Genomic DNA, 17,559 nt, shown 5'->3' with positions numbered 1-17,559 from the left:
ATAAAAGTGGCAAGAGTGGACACCCTTCTCTTGTTCCTGATCTTAGAGGAAATGCTTTCAGTTTTTTACCATTGAGAATGATGTTTGCTGTGGGTTTGTCACATATGGCCTTTATTATGTTGAGGTAGGTTCCCTCTATGCCCACTTTCTGGAGAGTTTTTTTTATCATAAATGGTGTTGAATTTTGTCAAAAGCTTTTTCTGCATCTATTGAGATAATCATATGGTTTTTATTCTTCAGTTTGTTAATGTGGTGTATCACATTGATTGATTTATGTACATTGAAGAATCCTTGCATCACTGGGATAAATCCCACTTGATCATGATCCTTTTTACTGTATTGATCCTTTTACTGTATTGTTGGATTTGGATTGCTAGTCTTTTGTTGAGGATTTTTGAGTCTGTGTTCATCAGTGATATTGGCCTGTAATTTTCTTCTTTTGTAGTATCTTTGGTTTTGGTATCAGGGTGATGGTGGACTCATAGAATGAGTTTGGGAGTGTTCCTTCCTCTGCAGTTTTTTGGAATAGTTTCAGAAAGATAGGTGTTAACTCTTCTCTAAATGTTTGGTAGAATTTGCCTGTGAAGCCCTCTGGTCCTGGACTTTTGTTTGTTGGTAGTTTTTAAATCACAGTTTCAGGTTTAGTACTTATGATTGGCCTGTTCATGTTTTCTATTTCTTCCTGGTTCAGTCTTAGGAGATTGTACCTTTCTAAGAATTTGTCCATTTCTTCTAGGTTGTTCATTTTATTGGCATATAGTTGCTTGTAGTAGTCTCTTTTAATCCTTTGTATTTCTGTGGTGTCAGTTGTAACTTCTCCTTTTTCATTTCTAAGTTTATTGATTTGAGTCCTCTTCCTTTTTTTTCTTGATTAATCTGGTGAAAGGTTTATCAATTTTGTTTGTTTTCAGAGAGCCAGGTTTTAGTTTCATTGATCTTTCCTATTGTCTTCTTCATCTCTATTTCATTTATTAATGCTCTGATCTTTACAATTTCTTTCTTTCTAATAACTTTGGATTTTATTTGTTTTTCTTTCTCAAGTTGCTTTAGGTGTAAGTTTAGGTTGTTTATTTGAGATTTTTCTTGTTTCCTGAGGTAAGATTGTATTACAGTAAACTTCCCTCTTAGAACTGCTTTTGCTGCATTCCATAGGTTTTGGATCATTGTGCTTTCATTTTCATTTGTCTCTGTGTATTTTTAGATTTCCTCTTTGATTTCTTCAGTGATCCATTGGTTGTTTAGTAGCATATTGTTTAGCCTCCACATGTTTGTGTTTTTTCCAGTTTTTTTCTTTTAGTTGATTTCCAATCTCATAGCATTGTGGTTGGAAAAGATGCTTGATATTATTTAAATTTTCTTAAATTTACCAAGGCTTGCTTTGTGGCCCAGCATGTGATCTATCCTAGTGAATGCTCCATGTGAACTTGAGAAGAATGTGTATTCTGCTGCTTTTGGATAGAATGCTGTATAAATATCAATTCTTTTTGGTCTAATGTGTCATTTAAGGCCTGTGTTTCCTTATTGATTTTCTGTCTGGATGATCTGTCCATTGATGTAAGTGGGCTGTTAAAGTCCCCCTCTATTATTGTGTTACTGTCAGTTTCTCCTTTTATAGCTGTTAGCATGTGCCTTATATATTGAGGTGCTCCTATGTTTAGTTCATATATACTTGCATTTGTTATATCTTCTTCTTGGATTGATCCCTTGATCATTATGTAGTGTCCTTCTTTGTTCCTTATAACAGCCTTTATTTTAAAGTCATTTTGTCTGATGAGTATTTTGAAACAGGTGTTGCCTTATTCATCTTTGTAGGTCAAGCACCTGACATAATTTTAGGTACACAGTTGGCAGTCTCCAAAAAAATAAATAGAAGCAATTCCTAGATTCATAATTATTGGGTCAAAGACTATGAATGGCTTCTTAGCTCATAATATTAGTTCCCCTGCTATTTACCTAAGGAGTTATATGGCTTTCCATGACATAAGCAGTGTACAAGTTTCATCACAGTAAGGCAGTCCTGACTGTTAACTTTTTTTAAATAATTTCATCACTGTTAATAAAAGTAGTTGCCCTTGTCTAGAAGTCTTTCATTTCTAATGAGGTTATTTTTTCTTAAAATTTTAATTTTTTCTTGTTGACTCATTTTTCTTTGTAAAAATCATCTCTTTTTAAGCAAGAATTTCCTTAAAGTGCTTTCCATTGAGAAAATCTTTTCTGTCAAGAAGAGGGGGGAAAAGAAGGAGGAATAGGAAGAGCAGGAGGAAGAGGAGGAAAAGGGGGAAGAGGAGGAAGAAAGGGGAGAAGAAGAATACAAGCCCAACTTCTGCCCTTCATGGAGTACATTTTAAATGTGTTCCATTCAGGGATGCCATCTTAACTAGACCCAAGGGCATGAAATTTAAAAGCATATCAAGTTCACCTTTTCAAAGGAGATGTTGTTAAGTGAAGTTAGGATATTCATGTATATTCAGAACTCTTAAACGTTGCTCCCAGCATCAAATGCTAAAATACTGTACAGCACATAAGCATCTTTGTTCTGCTGAAAGTGATATCACGTGGGTCAAAATGTCTCTGTGGCAAACTGTTCCAGGAACTAACAAGGACTACAGTTCCAGAAGCTAAAATCAAGGGCCTTTGCTGTGAAACAGCATGGGGTTTCCATTTGTTTACATGTATTCTTAATTTTACAATTTATTCTAACTACTTATAAGGAGATTTAGAGAATGTAATTAGGCAATGAAGCTTAAATGTACATCAGCTTTGTTCTTTATAAGAATAAAACTTCTATAAGAGGAGGGAAACAAACATCTGTTGAAAATGCCCCTTTATAACAATCATCAACAGGAAGACACTGGAACTCACCAAAAAAGATACCTCACGTCCAAAGACAAAGGAGAAGCCACAATGAGATTGTAGGAGGGGTGCAATCACAATAAAATCAAATCCCATAACTGCTAGGTGGGTGATACAAAAACTGGAGAACAATTATACCACAGAGGTCCACCCACTGGAGTGAGGGTTCTGAGCCCCACGTCAGGCTTCCCAAACTGGGGGTCTGGCAATGGAAGGAGGAATTCCCAGAGAATCAGACTTTGAAGGCTAGAGGGATGTGATTGCAAGACTTCAACAGGACTGGGGGAAGCAGACTCCACTCTCGGAGGGCACACACAAAGTAGTGTGTGCATCAGGACCCAGGGGGAAGGAGCAGTGACCCCATAGGAGACTGAACCAGAACTACTTGATAGTGTTTGAGGGTCTTCTGCAGAGGTGGGAGGTGGCTGTGGCCCACCACAGGGACAAGGACACTGGCAGCAGAAGTTCTGGGAAGTTCTCCTTGGCATGAGCCCTCCTGGAGTCCGCCATTAGCCCCACCTAAGAGCCTGTAGGCTCTAATGCTTGGTTTCTTCAGGCCAAACAACCAACAGGGAGGGAACTCAGCCCCACCCATCTGCAGGCAAACGGGTTAAAGTTTTACTGAGCTCTGCCCACCGGAGCAACATTCAGCTCTACCCACCAACAGTCCCCCCCATCAGGAAGCTTGCACAAGCCTCTTAGATAGCCTCATCCACCAGAGGACAGACAGCAGAAGCAGGAAGAACTACAATCCTGCAGCCTGTGGAACAAAAACCACATTCACAGAAAGATAGACAAGATGAAAAGGCAGAGGACTATGTACCAGATGAAGGAACAAGATAAAACCCCAGAAAAACAACTAAATGAAGTGGAGATAGGCAACCTTCCAGAAAAAAAATTCAGAATAATGACACTGAAGATGATCCAGGACCTCAGAAATAGAATGGAAGCAAAGATTGAGAAGATGCAGGAAGTGTTTAACAAAGACCTAGAAGAATTAAAGAACAAACAAACAGAGATGAACATACAATAACTGAAATGAAAAATACACTAGAAGGAATCAATAGCAGAATAACTGAGGCAGAAGAACGGATAAGTGACCTGAAGACAGAATGGTGGAATTCACTGCCACGGAACAGAAAAAAGAATGAAAAGAAATGAAGACAGCCTAAGAGACCTCTGGGACAGCATTAAATGCACCAACATTCACATTATAGAGGTCCCAGAAGGAGAAGAGAGAGAGAAAGAACCCGAGAAAATATTTGCAAAGATTATAGTTGAAAACTTCCCTAGCATGGGAAAGGAAATAGCCACCCAAGTCCAGGAAGTGCAGAGAGTCCAAGGCAGGATCAACCCAAGGAGCAACACGCCGAGACACATAGTAATCAAACTGACAAATATTAAAGACAAAGAAAAATTATTAAAAGCAACAAGGGATAGATGACAAATAACATACAAGGGAACTCCCCTAAGGTTAACAGCTGATTTCTCAGCAGAAACTGTACAAGCCAGAAGGGAGTGGCACAATATATTTAAAGCAATGAAAGGGAAGAACCTACAGCCAGTATTACTCTACCCAGCAAGGATCTCATTCAGATTTGATGGAGAAATCAAAAGCTCTACAGACAAGCAAAAGCTAAGAGAATTCAGCACCACCAAAAAAGCTCTACCACAAATCTGAAAGGAACTACTCTAAGTGGGAGAAACAAGAGAAAAAAGGACCTACAAAAACAAACCCAAAACAATTAAGAAAATGGTAATAGGAACATACATATTGATAGTTACCTTAAATGTGAATGGATTAAATGCTCCATCCAAAAGACACAGGGTCGCTGAATGGATACAAAAATAAGACCCGTATATATGCTGTCTACAAGAGACCCACTTCAGACCTAGGGACACATACAGACTGAAAGTGAGGGGATGGAAAAAGATATTCCATGCAAATGGAAATCAAAAGCTGGAGTAGCAATACTCATATCAGATAAAATAGACTTTAAAATAAAGAATGTTACAAGAGACAAGGAAGGATGGACACCACATAATGATCAAGGTATCAATCCAAGAATAAAATATAACAATTATGAATATGTATGCACCCAACATAGGAGCACCTCAATGCATAAGGCAAATGCTAACAGCTATAAATGAGGAAATCGACAGTAACACAGTAATAGTGGGGGACTTTCAAACCTCACTTACACCAATGGACAGATCATCCAGACAGAAAATTAATAAGAAAACACAAGCTTTAAATGACACTATAGACCAGATAGATTTAATTGATATTTATAGGACATCCCATCCCAAAACAGCAGATTACACTTTCTTCTCAAGTGTACACGGAACATTCTCCAGGATATATCACATCTTGGGTCACAAATAAAGCCTCAGTAAATTTAAGAAAATTAGAATCATATCAAGCATCTTTTCTGACCACAACACTATGTGATTAGAAATCAATTGCAGGGAAAAAACATAAAAAACACAAACACATGGAGGCTAAACAATACATTACTAAATAACCAAATATGTTACTAAATAACCACTGAAGAAATAAGAGTACGTCAAAAAATTCCTAGAGACAAATGACAATGAGAACAGTATGATCCAAAACCTATGGGATGCAGCAAAGGCAGTTCTAAGAGGGAAGTTTATAGCAATACAATCCTACCTCAAGAAACAAGAAAAATCTCAAATAAACAATGTAACCTCGCACCTAAAGCAATTAGAGAAAGAACAAAAAACCCGAAAGTTAGCAGAGGGAAAGAAATCATAAAGATCAGATCAGAAATAAATGAAAAAGAAATGAAGGAAATGATAGCAAAGATCAATAAAACTAACAGCTGGTTCTTTGAGAAGATAAACAAAATTGATAAACCTTTAGCCAGACTCATCAAGAAAAAGAGGGAGAGGATTCAAATCAATGAAATTAGAATTGAAAAAGAAGTTACAACAGACACCACTGAAATACAAAGCATCATAAGAGACTACAACAAGCAACTCTATGCCAATAAAATGGACAAACTGGAAGAAATGGACAAATTCTTAGAAAGGTATAACCTTCCAAGACTGAACCAGGAAGAAACAGAAAATATGAACAGACCAGTCACAAGTAATGAAATTGAAACTGTGATTAAAAATATTCCAACAAACAAAAGTATAGGACCAGATGGCTTCACAGGTGAATTCTATCAAACAGTAAGAAGAGTTAACATCTATCCTTCTCAAACTCTTCCAAAAGATTGCAGAGGAAGGAACACTCCCAAACGCATTCTACGAGGCCACCATCAACCTGATACTGAAACCAGACAAAGACACTACAAAAAAAAAAAAAAAATTACAGACCAATATCAGTGATGAACATAGACTCAAAAATCCTCAGCAAAATACTAGCAAATAGAATCCAACAACACATTAAAAAGATCATACACCATGATCAAGTGGGATTTATCCCAGGTATGCAAGGATTCTTCAATATATGCAAATCAATTAGTGTGATACACCATATTAACAAATTGAAGAATAAAAATCATATGATCATCTCATTAGATGCAGAAAAAGCTTTTGACAAAATTCATCACCCATTTATGATAAAAACCCTCCAGAAAGTGGGCATACAGGGAACCTACCTCAGCATAATAAAGGCCATATACGACAAACCCACAGCAAACATCATTCTCAATGGTGAAAAACTGAAAGCATTTCATCTAAGATCAGGAACAAGACAAGGATGTCCACTCTTGCCACTTTTATTCTACATAGTTTTGGAAGTCCTAGCCACAGCAATCAGAGAAGAAAAAAATAAAAGCAATACAGATTGGAAAAGTGGTAGTAAAACTGTCACTGTTTGCAGATGACATGATACTATACGTAGAGAATCTTAAAGATGCCACCAGAAAACTACTAGAGCTAATCAATGAATTTGGTAAAGTAGCAGGATACAAAATTAATGCACAGAAATCTCTTGCATTCTTATACACTAACAACGAAAGATCTGAAAGAGAAATTAAGGAAACAATCCCATTCTCCATTGCAACAAAAAGAATAAAAAACCTAGGAATAAACCTACCTAAGGAGGTAAAAGACCTGTACTCAGAACACTGTAAGACACTGATGAAAGAAATTAAAGATGACATAAACAGATGGAGAGATATATCATGTTCTTGGATTGGAAGAATCAATATTGTGAAAATGACTATACTACCCAAAGCAATCTACAGATTCAGTGCAATCCCTATCAAGTTACCAATGGCATTTTTTACAGAACTAGAACAAAAAATCTTAAAATTTGTATGGAGACACAAAAGACCCCAAATAGCCAAAGCAATCTTGAGGGAAAAAAAACGGAGCTGGAGGAATCAGATTCCCTGACTTCAGACTGTACTACAGAGCTGCAGTAATCAAGACAGTATGGTACTGGCACAAAACAAGAAATATAGATCAATGGAACAGGATAGAAAGCCCAGAGATAAACCCATGCACCTATGGTCAACTAATCTATGACAAAGGAGGCAATGATATACAGTGGAGAAAAGACAGTCTCTTCAGTAAGTGGTGCTGGGAAAACTGGAGCAGCTACATGTAAAAGAATGAAATTAGCACACTCCCTAACACCACACACAAAAATAAACTCGAAATGGATTAAAGACCTAAATGTAAGACCGGACACTATAAAACTCTTAGAGGAAATCATAGGAAGAACACTCTGACATATATCACAGCAAGATCTTTTATGACCCCCCTGTAGAGTAATGGAAATAAAAACAAAAATAAACAAATGGGACCTAATGAAACTTAAAAGCTTTTGCACAGCAAAGGAAACTATAAAGAAGATGAAAAGATGACCCTCAGAATGGGAGAAAATATTTGCAAATGAATCAACGGACAAAGGATTAATCTCCAAAATATATAAACAGCACATGCAAATCAATATGAAAAAAACAACTCAATTAAAAAATGGACAGGGTCTTCCTTGGCGGTGCAGTGGTTGAGAATCTGCCTGCCAATGCAGGGCACACGGGTTCGAGCCCTGGTCTGGGAAGATCCCACATGCCGCGGAGCGACTAGGCCCGTGAGCCACAACTACTGAGCCTGTGCGTCTGGAGCCTGTGCTCCGCAACAAGAGAGGCCGCAATAGTGAGAGGCCCGTGCACCGCGATGAAGAGTAGCCCCCACTTGCCACAACTAGAGAAAGCCCTCGCACAGAAACAGGGACCCAACACTGCCATAAATAAATAAATAAATAAAATTAAAAAAACAAAATGGACAGAAGACCTAAATAGACATTTCTCCATAGAAGACATATAGATGGCCAAGAGGCACATGAAAAGCTGCTCAGCATCACTAATTATTAGAGAAATGCAAATCAAAACTACAGTGAGGTATCACCTCACACTGGTTAGAATGGGCATCATCAGAAAGTCTACAACAAATGCTGGAGAGGGTGCGGAGAAAAGGGCACCTTCTTGCACTGTTGGTGGGAATGTAAATTGATACAGCCACTATGGAGAACAGTATGGAGATTCCTTAAAAAACTAAAAATAGAATTATCGTATGACCCAGCAATCCTACTACTGGGCATATACCCTGAGAAAACCATATTTGAAAAAGACACGTGTACCCCAATGTTCATTGCAGCCCTATTTACAATAGCCAGGTCATGGAAGCAACCTAAATGCCCATCGACAGACGAATGGATAAAGAGGATGTGGTACATATATACAATGGAACATTACTCGGCCATAAAAAGGAACAAAATTGAGTCATTTGTTGAGACGTGGATGGATCTAGAGACTGTCATACAGAGTGAAGTAAGTCAGAAAGAGAAAAACAAATATCGTATATTAATGCGTGTTTGTGGAATCTAGAAAAATGGTACAGATGAACAGGTTTGCAGAGCAGAAATAGAGATACAGATGTAGAGAACAAATGTATGGACACCAAGCGGGGGAAAGCGGGGGTGGTGGTGGTGGTGGGATGAATTGGGTGATTGGGATTGACATGTGTACACTGATGTATATAAAATGGATGACTAATAAGAACCTGCTGTATAAAAAAATTTAAAAGTAAAATAAAATAAAAAAATCCCTTGTATAAAATACTAGGGACTTTTCATTGTTACTTATTATTCATAACAATTGAGGTATATGTTGTTATTTTGCAGAGATTAAATAAATTGCCAAGATCACATAGTTATATGAAAAGGCTAGAATTCCATCCAGGTCTCTCAGACTCCAAAAGGCTTAGGCTTTTTCACTGGCTGTCATGTTAGACATAGTTTTAGTTTCTGAGGCAAAATAATCTGTAAATTTGCAGAGGATTGATTAAAAATGGGAATATACTAGGCAATAGGATGAACTATGCCATTTTTCTCTTTCTGTACTGTGTAAACTGATTCTATCCAAGGAAATCCTGTTCAGTTCTACCCTCAAGACACACTTCTTTGTTCTGTTTACTCAGTTTTTTGCCAGCTATTTTATTTAACATTCAACATCATAGAATGTTTGAATTGGAAGAGGCTTTGAGGGTTGTCTATTGTACCCTATGCATCTTAGATACTGTGAAATAAATGTTTCCAAATTTGCTCGAGTCTTCACATTTTTACGATAATTGAATTTGAGAAAGAGTGAGATCAGTAGAAAAAAAATTATTTGTGTAATATTTTGAACCACAGAGAGGCAGCTCATAACTGTTTAACAAACAAGTGAATAAATGAAAGAACATTTATTTTTCCCATGATATTTTTAAATTTAATTATTTTATTTTTTTGCTAAATGGGACAGGATAATGGTTCTAGCAGTGTATGGATTTTCTTTTTAAGCACCAGGCACTGTCCACTGTCACAATAAACTACTTAAGAAGAGATGACCTTTTGGTATTTTGCTTTTTTTCCGTGTCCTGATGGAGAAGAAACTGCAAACATCTTTCTTCTTTCATTAACTACGTGTTGTTGTAAACCTGGCTCAGGTACATAGTCACCTCTAGGAGGTGAGAGACATTACTCTCAAATCTCAATATCTAGAATAGGTGTGGTTCTTTTGGGCAATTGATTTACTTTTATCTGCTAAGAGCCAAGATTTTCACACTTTGCACATTTGCCTCTCTATGTTAAATGCTAGGAAACTGAGACCCAGAGACACTTATTTTTCTGAAACATTTGACATCCTATGGCATATAGTTTGTATGTGAATTACATGTCCGGTTCTAGGACTTTTTCACTTTTTTCTGTCTTCATTTCCCATTTATCCTTTGCTCGTCTCTATTTTTAAAATCACGTCACTGTAAATATTGTCCGTTTTGAAGTAAGTTGAAATTTAAATAAATAAATATACACGTCAATATAAAAATATTTACAGACAAAAAGGAGTTGAGAATATATGCACGTTCATGCTTTCAATGTTGCATATATTTTTTAAAATTAAAAGAAATCAGTGATCACAATTAAATATTGATTTTTTTTCCCCCTCAAAACATGCAAAAGTTGGCAATCTTATTTTAGCTTCCACATTGCTCTCCTGGTTGAGGACAGAGCATTCCCACTCTACAGGGTTGAATTTCAGGTCTGCTGTCCAGAGACTAATCTTACTTTAACTTCCATTTAAGAGAAACAATTCCATTCCCAATCTGAATCGCCAATACCCTAGAATGATTACTTGGAGGAGTTAGCCATAAACGCAAAAATTCTCTTTTTTTTTATTGTCTTGCTAATGATTTGAGAACTGAATCTGGCATCCAGCAGTGCTTCTCTCTTCTTTGCCTGGTGAGGGAATGATTTGTTCTGCAGCGGGAGAAGGGCTCTGACAATGCGGTCTGGGGGGGCTTCAATCACAGGACACGGAGGTCATGGACACAGATACACTAGCAGAGCCTGTTTTCTTGTCTAAATCTTGGGTGGGAAGAAGATAAAGATGGGACTTAACAATGACATGAAAGCCTTCTCCCCAAAAGCCCATTAAACTGTGAGGAAATCATGATGGCTAAGAATTGTTTCACACTGTGGGTTGATGAGTGCTGGGGGCAGGGAAAATCATTACACACTCCTAAGACACCATAATTGTCCAGCCAGACTTGAGGATTCTTACAAAAGCCAAATAGGCAGAACGTTATTCCAAAAACTGCACTTATTTCAACTCCTCTGTTCCTCTTGGGCAGAAGGTCAGCTAGTATGGGCTTTGGACCATGCGTTGAATTAACCTAATAAATATCTAGTTTATTTACTATATTTCAGAAATATCTGTGTTTGTAGATTTTTTTTTTTTTGGTTTTATTTTGCTTGCTTTCTTTCAATGATTTTATACATGTATATAAATTAATTAAATATATATCACTTAAATATATATGACATTTAATCTCATTATGTATATTTGTATATGCATATTCTTTTGAAAGCATATTCTTGAGTACCTGGTATATGTTAGGCACTGATCTAGAAGTGACAGAACAAAGATAGCTTCTTCCCTCAAGGAGCTCCCAGCAGAGTGGAGGAAATGGGCAAATAGTTCAATAACAAAATGCTGGATAGAATAAGAGCAGGGACTTGGTCGGGAATGGAGAGAGGGATGAGCTCAGGAATGGTTTTAAAGACAAGGTTACATTTCATCAAGCATTCAAGAATAAATAGAAGTTTGATTGTCTGCTTTATACTCTTCCTACTTATTAAAGGGTAGAAGTTTACCAGTTCTGAAAAGAATGTGGAAGGCAGTCTGGGCTGAGTGAGTAATATATGCAGAAGCATAGAGGTTTGACAAAGTTTGAGGAACCATAAGAAATTCACTCTAACTTTCATGCCATTGAATACTGGGGCCTGAAGTTATAAGCATAAACAAGACATTGCATTTTATAGTAAAACTAGCTGAAGATGACCAGGAGGGTTCAAACAGGAGAAATACATAGTGAGATCCATACTCCAAAGGCTTAATTGCTTTACATCAACTCCCAACAGTTATCAACATGTTGATGCTAAGGTATCAGAGCTGTGGCCACAGTCTATGACAAAGGCAATACAGTTATAATTATGGTCTCTCTGTATCTATGGCATGTACAAACCAATCAGCTTCACAAGTTTTTTTTAAGACTAGTGGTGTATGTGCTAACTATGACTTGAGTGTTTCTCTAAAATACCTTAAGTATTCCATGCAACATTCGTATTCGATGAGTATACGTGTCCATGACATTTTTCTCCCTTGATGTACAGGGGCATCTGTATATCAAGGGATATAATATAGAATTAGTGTAGAATCAGCAAAGACCTATGATACACGGCAATCATCCATAGAATCAGGAATCATCCCAGGAAAATGGAAATATGGAGACATTTTAGCCTACTACCTCATATTGCAAATGGGTAAATTGAGTCCTAGACACATTAGGAGTATGTCTATAGTTGTATAATTAATCCTTACTTAAAGCTCTCTCTCTCTTTCTCATCTATATATATATTTTATTTATCATTCATCTATATATCATAAAAGTGGTAAAACTGCATTTCAAACAAAAAGGAAAATGGAGGAAGAAAATCACATTCAGACTCTGCCTCTCTAGCACAGCTATTATTATTATGTATATATATTACTTCTAATCTCCTTCCTAAACACATGTATGTTTAGTTGAAATTAGGGGTCTGATTTTATAGTCCCTTTAAACTTAAATACACACAAGCATACTCACACACCCAAAGACACTTATTTTCCACAATAACACTCCATATCCTTTTATACTCTCCATCGATCCAATTTCCTACTTCAAGGGTCATCAAATGTAACATCCAGGTTATATGCATATATATACATACATAAAGTATATGGGAGGCTATTTGTTTTTATAATAATAGGACCATACTAAACAACTATTCTGAAGCTTACTTTTCCCTCTGAATTTATCATGGGCCACTTTCCTGGTTCAAAGATATAGCTCTAATATTTTCTTTTTAATGGACTCAAATATCCTATAAACCTAATTAGCATACAATTTAATTGTTAACCATCACACTGTCAATGGCCATGAGGACTCTTTTCCTTTTCCTCCTGTCTTTTGTCCGGAGACAACTGGGAAAAGTATCTGAAAGAGTATAGAGGCTGAACTAAGAAATTAATGATCAAGATAGGAGGGGAAGGGCTTCCCTGGCAGTCCAGTGGTTAAGACTCCGCGCTTTCACTGCAGGGGGTGCCAGTTCAATCCCTGGTCAGGGAACTAAGATCCTACATGCTGTACAGCATGGCCAGAAAAAAAAAAGATAGGAGGGGAAAGGTCAACCTGGATGAGGAGGTAGTGACTCACTGCAATGGGAGATGGAAGGAAGGAGTCCAGTGGTTAAGACTCTACGCTTCCACTGCAGGGGGTGCAGGTTCAGTCTCCGGTCAGGGAACTAAGATCCTACATGCTGCACAGCGTGGCCAAAAAAAAGATAGGAGGGGAAAGGTCAACCTGGATGAGGAGGTAGTGACTCACTGCAATGGGAGATGGAAGGAAGGATGTGCTCTGACACCATTACATTTCCGAGGCCATCACAGATTTATTTCAGACCAGTACATTTTTCTTAAAAAAGCATCCCAGTCCATAGATTAAAATAATGAAGGATTTGAGACTTGAATGAAAATGCTTTCTCTGTAATTTTATCTGAAATTTAATTTGATTAAATTCTCTAAACTTGCAGCATTGTATGTCACAAAAGGTCCATTTTTCTATTCCTAACCATATTCCACAGAGTCCCACCCCTCTGCTCTGACTCCGTGTTACCCTCTGAGCTCTGGCAAGGCTCGCAGACCTAACCTTGGAGCGTAGAATCAGAGCCCCTTAAATAATAAAGGTAGAGAATGAAACAATACTGTGATTAATAATAATAATAGACAAATAGACAATAGAAGACTGCATAAGTGACTTTCTCTGAGAAGTTGGTACAGTGAACTCATGTCAGCCCTGTGGATTATGTCAGCAACCAAGTGAGAAAATGCTTTGTTTTCCAAAGCCTGGTTGGTCAACACTGATTCCAAATTAAGAACTCCTTGTTCATCTGAGAAGATGTACCCAGTCATCAAGCATGTTCCTCCCACATGGAGCAAGGGAAAATATGACCCCAGGGGTTTCTGGCTCTATCAGGGTTTGTCGTGGCTTCTTCTCATGAGAATGAACACTCAGGACTCAGCATTTCCGTTTCCCTTTGGCCAAAGCGTGTGAAAATGGAGAGTAGTAAAACAACAATAAACAACCAAAAAATTACAGTCAAACCCTCTCTAGCCTCAGGAGGCAGTGTTTGTCCTGGCTTTCTCTGCTGGCCAAAGGACAGCACAGGAAGAGGGGGTGGAAAGTTCTCATTTTTTTTTTCTCCTTGTTAATAGCTCAAGTGTCCTTCCTCTGGATATACCCAATTACATTCAGCTATTAATTATTAGCTTTTGACGGTGGGCCTGTGATCATTTGGATGAAATACATTCGTATCTCCTTTATATCAAAACGTATATTTAGTAAATAGTCCTGAGTTTCTCTTCTTTTTGGAGTCTTATCCAAATTATTAATTCTAAACATTACTCTCTTTCTCTTTTGCCTTTTCTTTTTTCTCCTTTTCTTCTTCAGCCTGTTCTTGCTGTAGGTGCTAAGGAAGAGTGAAATGATCTGAAGCTAGGCCATAAAAGAGAAATCTAGGAGATTAAAAAACCAGAGCATTCAGCTCTTACATGGCTCAGTTTTCAATTCTGTCAAATTGAAAGCAGTAAACACTCTTCAGGTGTCCATCTCTCCACGGTGCTGCATGAGGCATGGAGAGGTGAAGAGGAAAGGCACAGGAGGAAGACCTCCATACACATATGGCCACCCTTTGGGGAGAAAACCAAAGTACAATTTGATTAGGGTTGTAAGATAGAAATGTACACGGTGCTGTGGGAACACACATGCAGAAGCCATTTATTCTGCCTGGAGGGTTCCCGGGAAGCTTGGCGCTGAATGACTGGACTGTCCCTGGCAGTACAGATGAATAAGATGCTACCTTTCAAACTTTTCTGATTGAGACTTAGTTCAAAATCTACTTTATGTACCTATCCCAAACACACAAACACATGCATATGTAGACAAGTTTTACAAAATAATACTCTTACGGTGTGTGATGCACCCTTATGTTTTTTCTTCCATTCTGTTTCTATTATTGTAGATGCTGGTTGAAACCCATTTAATTGAGTACCCTTGATCAATTAATGGATGGAGATCTCAACTTAAGAAATTCTGGAATAGAGCATGGGCTTTGGAGTGACACAAAACTGGTTTTAAATCCTTGTATGGTCAACTAGTACTCCTGAGATTTGGGCAGGTTGCTTAACTTTTATGAGTTTGAGTTGCCCTGCCTATAGAAAAAGCATAAGTGACTACTATCTACTTGACCAGGATTAAAGGAAGTAATGCTTGTAAACAGCTTAGTATAGTGAAAGCTCAACAGATGGGTTGGGCAGCGTTGGGGAGGGGGCATCCCAGGCGCACTGACTGGTTGGTAGAGTTGTCCCACCACCCAAAACGAGCAATCTGGTGACAGATATGCCCGAAAGTTTGCAGAGTACAAGATGGAAGTGAAAAATAGTTTACCGAGGCTCTGCACCCAGATCGTGTGTGTGTGTTTGCATGTGAATTAGTCAGTGTATGTGTACATGTTTGTGTATGTGAGTATGTGTTTGTAGGGGTGTGAGTGTGTGTGTGTGTGTGTGTGTGTGTGTGTATGAGTGAGTTTGTATGTGTGGGGATTCTGTGTTTGTGTGCTTCCATATGTGAGTGGAGGCTGGTGTCAGTATATGGACTAAATTCGATTCACTTTTATTCAATAATCTCTTAACCAGTCCCAGTGAGCCTTGGTTGAACCAACCAGGCCAAATCTTTCCTGAGACCTTCCTGTTTCCAATAGGCTACAGCCTTTCTATGACCTTGACACAGTCACCTCCACTTTCTGAACTTAATCTTCCTTACATATATACTAGAGCATATTAGACTAGATTAATAAGTTTTTGAAAATCTCTTAGAAAACTGGGAGAAGTTTTTTTTCAAGCATCATCTTCCAAGGATATTGATATTTAATCATGGTCATAGAGAGAGAAATAGAGCTGTAGATACATAGTAATAGCGAACATTCATTAAGTCCTTACTATATTCCCAGCTCTGTGGTAAATACATGCAACAACTCATGTAAGACTCATGACATCCCTGTAAGGTAGTTACTATTATCATCCCCATTGTACAGAGGCAGATGTCTTGCTCAGGGTTACAGAGTTAGCCAGTGACATGACTGAGATTCAAATTTAGATACACATCCATCTAAATGCATATCTTTCTGCAGCTCCTTTACAGAAACCCAGGCCTTTGGGGACTGCATTTGAAAAACCCCTCCACTTAGATGATCTATTTGAGTTTCCTTTTTTTACTCTAGCAAGCAATGACTTCACCAGTGACTTCATGAGGCTATAAATAAACAACTAACCTCTACAACTCTTTCCCACATCCAAGGATATATATACACATACACACAGTAAATATAAATAATATGTTCATAAACACATATATATACAAATATATATTTACCTATATGAATAAACTATGTATGAAAGAATAAACCATATATCATGGATATATATGAATAAACTATGATGAACATATATTACAAATACATAAGATGAACTAAATGAATGTTGCCATGATACAAACATTGAATGTGCAGTAGGTCCATGATACAGCCAGGACACTAATCAATGCCGTTTCCTCCGTGCCTTATATAACCCCTGGCCTCTGTCTCAGCCAGCACCAAAGACTGGAAAACAGCCAAACTTGGGAAGTGATCTTCACACCTAATCAAGCTTCCATTCTGCAAGCAGAGATGAATTATAAATCCCAGATAACAAATCAAGCCCTATTTATTGATCCCTCTCCTTGTCATTATGCAGTTCATTCTGCCATGGTTGAGGGCACCAGACTTTCTGTTTGCAATTCCAGGGTAGCATTCTGAGACACATTACAGAGCATTTATTTTCACTGAAACCCATGCTTAGCTCCAGGGAAACATGACTGTTAAATATAATGCATATTTACTATTGTGCCTTGAAAGAGGATTGGTGAAGGCAGACATTAATTTCTTCCATGTGGCTCTGAGCGCTGGTGGTGAATTTCCTCTCCGTACTTCAGGAGGACGTTGTGGTTAAAGAGTTAAAGGCTAATTAGGCTTCCTGTCAAAAGCAACAAAATCCTGGCTTCAGTGGATTCCATCTGACAAAAACACCTTTTACTCCGAGGCTTCCGCCTGGCCCAGTTTCCAACCGCTGATTGGAGTGAGTGCTCCCTGAGTGAAGGCTCCTAGAAAGAGCAGGGGGTTTGTCTCCCAGATACACTGGAGTCAGGAAGTCAAAGCTTGATTTACATAGAAAAGAAGCTTGTGCTTTTCTGTCGTGATTGCAGTGAGTGGGGCTGGAGACCTGGCAGATGGTGGGAACCAGACTTACTGTTATGAGGAGCATTGAGTAAGCGAAGCAGGTGGGGCAGTAATTCCTGAGCCTCCCTTTACACATCTTTATTACAGGAAGTTAATAAAACAACCTGTCTTTTTCTTGTTTGAGGATTAGATACTGTAGGGAAAATGTATCTGAACCTCTAAAGTCTCTGTTATGGCTCTGTCTCTCTCTCAGGATTGTTGGGAAAATAGTGTAAGCAAGCCTGCAAAGACGTTTGCGCTGTGCTTGGCACGTA

Source organism: Balaenoptera acutorostrata, chromosome 17, assembly GCF_949987535.1.
Source record: "Balaenoptera acutorostrata chromosome 17, mBalAcu1.1, whole genome shotgun sequence".
Classification (NCBI taxonomy): domain Eukaryota; kingdom Metazoa; phylum Chordata; class Mammalia; order Artiodactyla; family Balaenopteridae; genus Balaenoptera; species Balaenoptera acutorostrata.
Note: the sequence above shows the minus strand (reverse complement) of the source record.